This window comes from Hypanus sabinus, chromosome 18 (assembly GCF_030144855.1).
Source record: "Hypanus sabinus isolate sHypSab1 chromosome 18, sHypSab1.hap1, whole genome shotgun sequence".
NCBI classification, from domain to species: domain Eukaryota; kingdom Metazoa; phylum Chordata; class Chondrichthyes; order Myliobatiformes; family Dasyatidae; genus Hypanus; species Hypanus sabinus.
In genome coordinates, this window is record NC_082723.1 from 29,301,048 (window position 1) to 29,307,630 (window position 6,583).

Here is a 6,583-nt window from a genome sequence, read left to right on the forward strand (position 1 = left end):
ATTGCCTTTTGTCCTCTACACCTTAAAGGAATTATTCACTCAGCTGGGTCTTCAGCAGCTACTGCTGAAAATAATTTCCTGATCAGTGAGATTTTGATTAAACTCTCTTTAATTCATGAAGAATAATTGTCCGTGTCCTGTTGCTATAAAGCGCACCATTGAACAAGCTAGATAATTTGCCTTTAAAGGGACTAACAGGCAATTTTTTGAGAGTTTGAGTTGCAGTTTAGTTAGACTTTGAAGTTTAGACACAAAATCTGTATATTATACCTGAAATTTATGAAAAAAAGATTATCGCCCGAGTCCTTATTCCAACACTACAATGATACAATTCTGATAATCAGTATTCATCCTTTTGAAAATATTCCTTTGGTTGAGTGCGGAAATCATTAGGAAGGCACTATGCACTTTTTTTTGCTTTTCAATATTTTCCCCTACATAACCCAAGCTACGGTAATTAATGTAACCCCTTTGGAAAAACATATATCGTTCCCCCAAATGCAATTAATTACCAATGCGCCTCCTGTGAAGAACATCGGCATCATGGAATAAGCCAGATGCAGATTTCATTATTTAAAAACTTCTGAGAACACAATGAAATTGTTTCATTGTCTTTTTAAACTGCCCCTGTCTTAACCCTGCATAAAATTAATGAGATTTCACTTTTACTTTCAAAGGAGTTTTCCTTTAACTCCTGGTCTCAAATCTAGTTCTTTTGAAATAAGGTTTCAAAGATGTTTTTTTTTTTGACATTATAATACATCTAAGAGAGACAGTTATGCATGAAAATCCCAGGATCAGCAGTTTCTGAGATACTCTAACCTCCCCATCTGGCACCAACAATCATTCCATGGTCAAAGACACTTACATAGACGAAAGACACTTCCCCATTCTAATGTTTGGTCTGAACATTAACTGAATCCCTTGATCATGCCTGCGTGTTTTTATGCATTGAGTTGCTGCCAGGGGCCTGTAGTACCTCAAAAGACAAATTCAAAGAGTAATTCAAAAGACATGTATTTAAAACACAAAACAAACATCAGAATCAGAATTATTATCACTGCCATGTTGTTTTGCAGCAGCAGTACAGTGCAATACATAATAATAAAGAAAGACACTTCAAATTACATTAAGAAAAATATTTACATATATCAAGAGCTGATTATGGTTTTCAAGAAGGTTAAGATGAGGGAACACGAGCCAGTCCTCACAGAGGGATCATAAGTGAAGAGAGTGAGCAACTTCAAGTTCCTGGGAGTCAAGATCTCTGAGGATCTTGAGGTTTGTCACCTAAAACGCTCAAACTTCTACAGGTGTGCCACGGAATGCATTCTGACAGGCTGCATCACTGTCTGGTACGGGGTGGGGGGGCGGGGGGCTACTGCCCAGGACCAAAGGAAGCTGCAGAAGGTTGTAAAATTAGTCAGCTCCATATTGGGTATCAGCCTCTGTACTACCCAAGACATCTTCAAGAAGTGCTGCCTCGGATAGGTGGCGCCTATTATTAAGGACCTCCAGCACCCAGAGCATGCCCTCTTCTCACTGTTACCATCAGGAAGGAGGTACAGGAGCCTGAAGGCACACACTCAGAAATTCAGGAACAGATTCTTCCCCTCTATCATCTGATTCCTAATGGACATTGAACTCCTGAACACTACCTCACTCTTTTTTAGATATATCTGCACTATTTTTAATCTATTTAGCATATATATATACACACTTACTCTAATTGATTTACTTACTTTTTTTTTCTTTCTATATTATCATGTATTTCATTTTACTGCTGCTGCAACAAATTGCACGACATATGCCGGTGATGATAATTCTGATTCTGAAATTAACTCGTTCAAAAAGGGAGCAAAAAGTACATGACGTAGCATTGATGGGTTCATTGTCCATTCAGAAATCTGATGGCAGAGGGGACGAAGCTGTTCCTGGAACATTGAGTGTATGTCTTCGGGCTCCTGTACCTCCTCCCTGATGGCAGAGGGGAGGAAGCTGTTCCTGGAACATTGAGTGTGTGTCTTCGGGCTCCTGTACCTCCTCCCTGATGGCAGCACTAAGAAGAGGGCAGATCAGTGCAGGATCTGCTCAGCAGAGCAAGTCACATCTGAGGGGAGAGACGTGCTGAATTTACCTTCACCGGCACACCGGAGATGTGCATTTGAATTCGACCATGTCACTTGTGGAATTTGAATTTAGTTGGTTAAATAATCTTTAATTCCATGTTATTATGAGACATGGGTCCACAATATCATTGGGTTGTCGTAAAGTGTCATCTGGAGAGCCAATGTAATAGCTCCCCAATCTGCTTCACTTTTAATGCCAGGTCTACCAAAGGGGTTGGCTTTTAACTTTCCCCTGAAAGGGTTAATGCATGAGGAACATTTGATGGCTCTGAGCCTGTACTCACTAGAGTTTAGAAGGATGGGGGTGGGGGGGGGGATCTCATTGAAACCTGAAATGTACGGATCTATTTCTTTTAGCACAATGACGCCTCTTAGCACCATTGACCGATAACTTAAGCGTGCACATTGATTTGTTGCTCTCTCTGCAATGTGAATGAACACGTTAACTTCTTCTCCCAGTGCGTGCCTTTATTTATTTAATATGTAGTTGTACAGACACAACAAAACCTATCGAATATTGAAAGACCTCAACAGAGTGGATGCGGAGACGACGTAGAACATAGAAATATAGAAAACCTACAGCGTAACACAGGCCTTTCGGCCCACAAAGCTGTGCTAAACATGTACTTACTTAAGAAATGATCTAGGGTTACCCATAGCCCTCTATTTTTCTAATCTCTGTGTACCTATCCAGGGCTCTATCATACCCACCTCCACTACAGTCACCAGCAGCCCATTCCACACACTCACCGCTCTCTGCATAAAAAAACTTACCCCTGACATCTCCTCTGTACCTACTTCCAAGCACCTTAAAACTGTGCCATCTCGTGTTAGCCATTTCAGCCCTGGGAAAAAGCCTCTGACTATCCACACGATCAATGCCTCTCATCATCTTATACACCTCTATCAGGTCACCCCTCATCCTCTGTTGCTCCAAGGAGGAAAGGCCAAGTTTACTCAAGGCATACTCCCCAATCCAGGCAACATCCTTGTAAATCTCCTCTGCACCCTTTCTAAAGATTCTACATCCTTCCTGTAGTGATGTGACCAGAAATGAGCACAGTGCTCCATGTGGGGTCTGACCAGGGTCCTAGTAACATTACCTCTTGACTCTTAAACTCAATCCCATGATTGACGAAGGCCAATGCACCATCTGCCTTTTTAACTACACAGTCAACCTGCGCAGCAGCTTTGAGTGTCCTATGGACTCGGACCCCAAGATCCCTCTGATCCTCCACACTGCCAAGAGTCTTACCATTAATACTATATTCTGCCATCATATTTGACCTACCAAAATGAACCACTTCACACTTATCTGGGTTGAACTCCATCTGCCACTTCTCAGCCCAATTTTGCATCCTATTAATGTCCTGCTGTAACCTCTGACAGCCCTCCACACTATCCACAACACCCCAAACTTTGTATCATCAGCAAATTTACTAACCCATCCCTCCATTTCCTCATCCAGGTCACCTATAAAAATCACAAAGCGTAGGGGTCCCAGAACAGATCCCTGAGACACTCCACTGGTCACCGACCTCCATGCAGAATATGACCCGTCTACAACCACTCTTTGCCTTCTGTGGGTAAGCCAGTTGTGGATCTACAAAGCAAGGTCCCCTTGGATCCCATGCCTCCTTACTTTCTCAATAAGCCTTGCATGGGGTACCTTGTCAATTGCCTTGCTGAAATCCATATACATTACATCTACTGCTCTACCATCATCAATGTATCCAATAGTGGGGGAGTGTATTACCAGAGGGCATAGCCTCACAATAGAAGGACATCTCTTTAGAACAGAGATAAGGAGAAATATCTTTAGACAGAGGGTAGCGAATCTGCGGATGGTTATGGAGGCCAAGTGATTGGGTTAATTTAAAGTGGGGAGAAGGCAAGAGATCAGGGTTGTGAGGGGTAATAAATCAGCCATGATGGAAAGGCTGTTCAGGACAAGTGGACCAGTTCTGCTCCCATGTCTGACTGTCTTATGGCACAAACCATTCGGTTATATTGTTACTGTAGTGGGTACAGACTGCAGCAGTAGGTTAGTGAACCCAGGGTGGTGAATGAATACAACCTTTTACAAGTGAGGACTCAGCCCAGCAGAGCTCCGTAGTGTAGCGGTTAGCATAGTGCTTTACAGTGCCAGCGTGCAGGGTTCAGTTCCTGCCGTTGTCTGTAAGCAGTTTATACGCTCTCCCCCTGTCCGCGTGGGTTTTCTCCGGGTGCTCTGGTTTCCTCCCATGTTCCAAAGATGAATGGGTTACGGTTAGTAAGCGGTGGACATGCTGTGTTAGCGACTCTTGCGGGATGCCCCCAGCGCATCTTCAGACTGTGTTGGCTGTTAATGCAAACAATGCATTTCATTGTCTATTTTGAAGTTTCTATGCACACGTGACAAATAAAACTCTAAACTTTAAAGATCTTTTCCTTTAGCTCAAGTTTCTGCAGCAGTACGAGGCAGGTGATCCAGTGACGCTTCAGGACACTCGTGGAATGTTTCTGCATTTATAGAACAATAAGTGCGTTTTAAATTCAGAACATTCTGAATTAGCGTTTAATCAGCTTTACTGATGAATCGTCTTATTATTTCAATCCCTATAGCATGATTTTTCAATGAAATTGATAAAAGGGGGAAGGTTTTCACACCCAGAAGGCTAGTCAATTAAAACGGGGTTTCCAGGCAATTGTATTTCATGGCATTATGTAATTATTTACATGAAAGTTCTTGCTCTTCTCACCGACAAAAGTTAATTGTATATTTTACATTGTGTCCAGAAGTAAAATGTATTTGGTAGGAAGATTAATTTGCATTTCAGATTAATTCAGGAAACTCGTCATATAAAACAAAGAAAAACATCCGTCTCCAAACTAATAAAACAGAAGGGACAAAATCAAAATCAGGTTTATTGTCACCAGCATGTGACGTGAAATCTGTTAACTTAGCAGCAGCAGTTCAACGCAATACATAATATAGAAGAAAAAATAAAATAATTATAATAAATAAGTAAATCAATTACAGTATATGTACATTGAATAGATTAAAAATTGTGCAAAAACAGAAATAATATATATTTTAAAAGTGAGGTAGTGTTCAAGGGTTCAATGTCCATTTAGGAATCGGATGGCAGAGGGGAAGAAGCTGTTCCTGAATCACTGAGTGTGTGCCTTCAGGCTTCTGTACCTCCTACCTGATAGTAACAGTGAGGAAAGGGGACGCCCTGGGTGCTGAAGGTCCTTAATAATGGACACTGCCTTTCTGAAACACCACTCCCGAAGATGTCCTGGGTACTTTGTAGGCTAGTGCCCAAGATGGAGCTGACTAAATTTACAATCATCAGCAGCTTCTTTGAGTTCTGTGCAGTAGCCCCTCCCCCCATACCAAATCTCTTCAAATTCCTAATGAAGTATAGTTGCTGTCTTGCCTTCTTTATAACTATCTCAATATGTTGGGTCCAGGTTAGGTCCTCAGAGATCTTGACACCCAGTAAGTTGAAGCTGCTCACTCTCTCCGCTTCTGATCCCTCTATGAGGATTGGTATGTGTTTCTTTGTCTTACCCTTCCTGAAGTCCACAATCAGCTCTTTCGTCTCACTGACGTTGAGCGCCAGCTTGTTGCTGCGGCACTACTCCACGAGTTGGCATATCTCACTCCTGTACACCCTCTCATCTATAAATTTGAGCTATGCCTAGCCACACAGTCATGGGTATATAGAGAGCAGAGCAGTGGGCTAAGCACACAACCCTGAGGTGCACCAGTGTTGATCGTTAGCGAGGAGGATATGTTATCCCCAATCCGCACAGACTGTGGTCTTCCGGTTGGAAGCTGAGGATCCAATTGCAGAGGGAGGTAAAGAGGCCCAAGTTCAGTAACTTCTCAGTCAGGATTATGATGATGGTATTAAATGCTGAGCTATAGTCAATGAACAGCATCCTGACATAGGTGTTTGTGTGTCCAGGTGGTCTAAAGCCATGTGGAGAGCTGTTGAGATTGTGCCTGCCATTGACCCATTGTGGCAATAGGCAAATTGTAATGGGTCCAGGTCCTTGCTGAGGCAGGAGTTCAGTTCAAATTAATCAGGAGTTCAAATTAATCTGTAATTCATTGAAAACGGTGTCACAGGTAAATAGGGTCATAAAGAGAGCATTTGGCACATTGGCCCTTCATTAGAGTACAGCGGTGAGGATTTATCTATCTATTTATTTATTTAGAGAACAGGCTCTTCCGGCCCAATGAAATGCACTGCCCAGCAACCCACCAATTTAACCTGGTCTAATCACAGAACAATTTACAATGACAAATTAACCAGTACGTCTTCAGACTGTGGGAGGAAACCCATGAGGTTCACATGGAGAACATATGAACTCCTTACAGATGGCGCTGGAATTGAACTCTGAACTCCGGAACACCCCGAGCTGTACTAGTGTCACGCTAATCACGTGGCACTACTGTG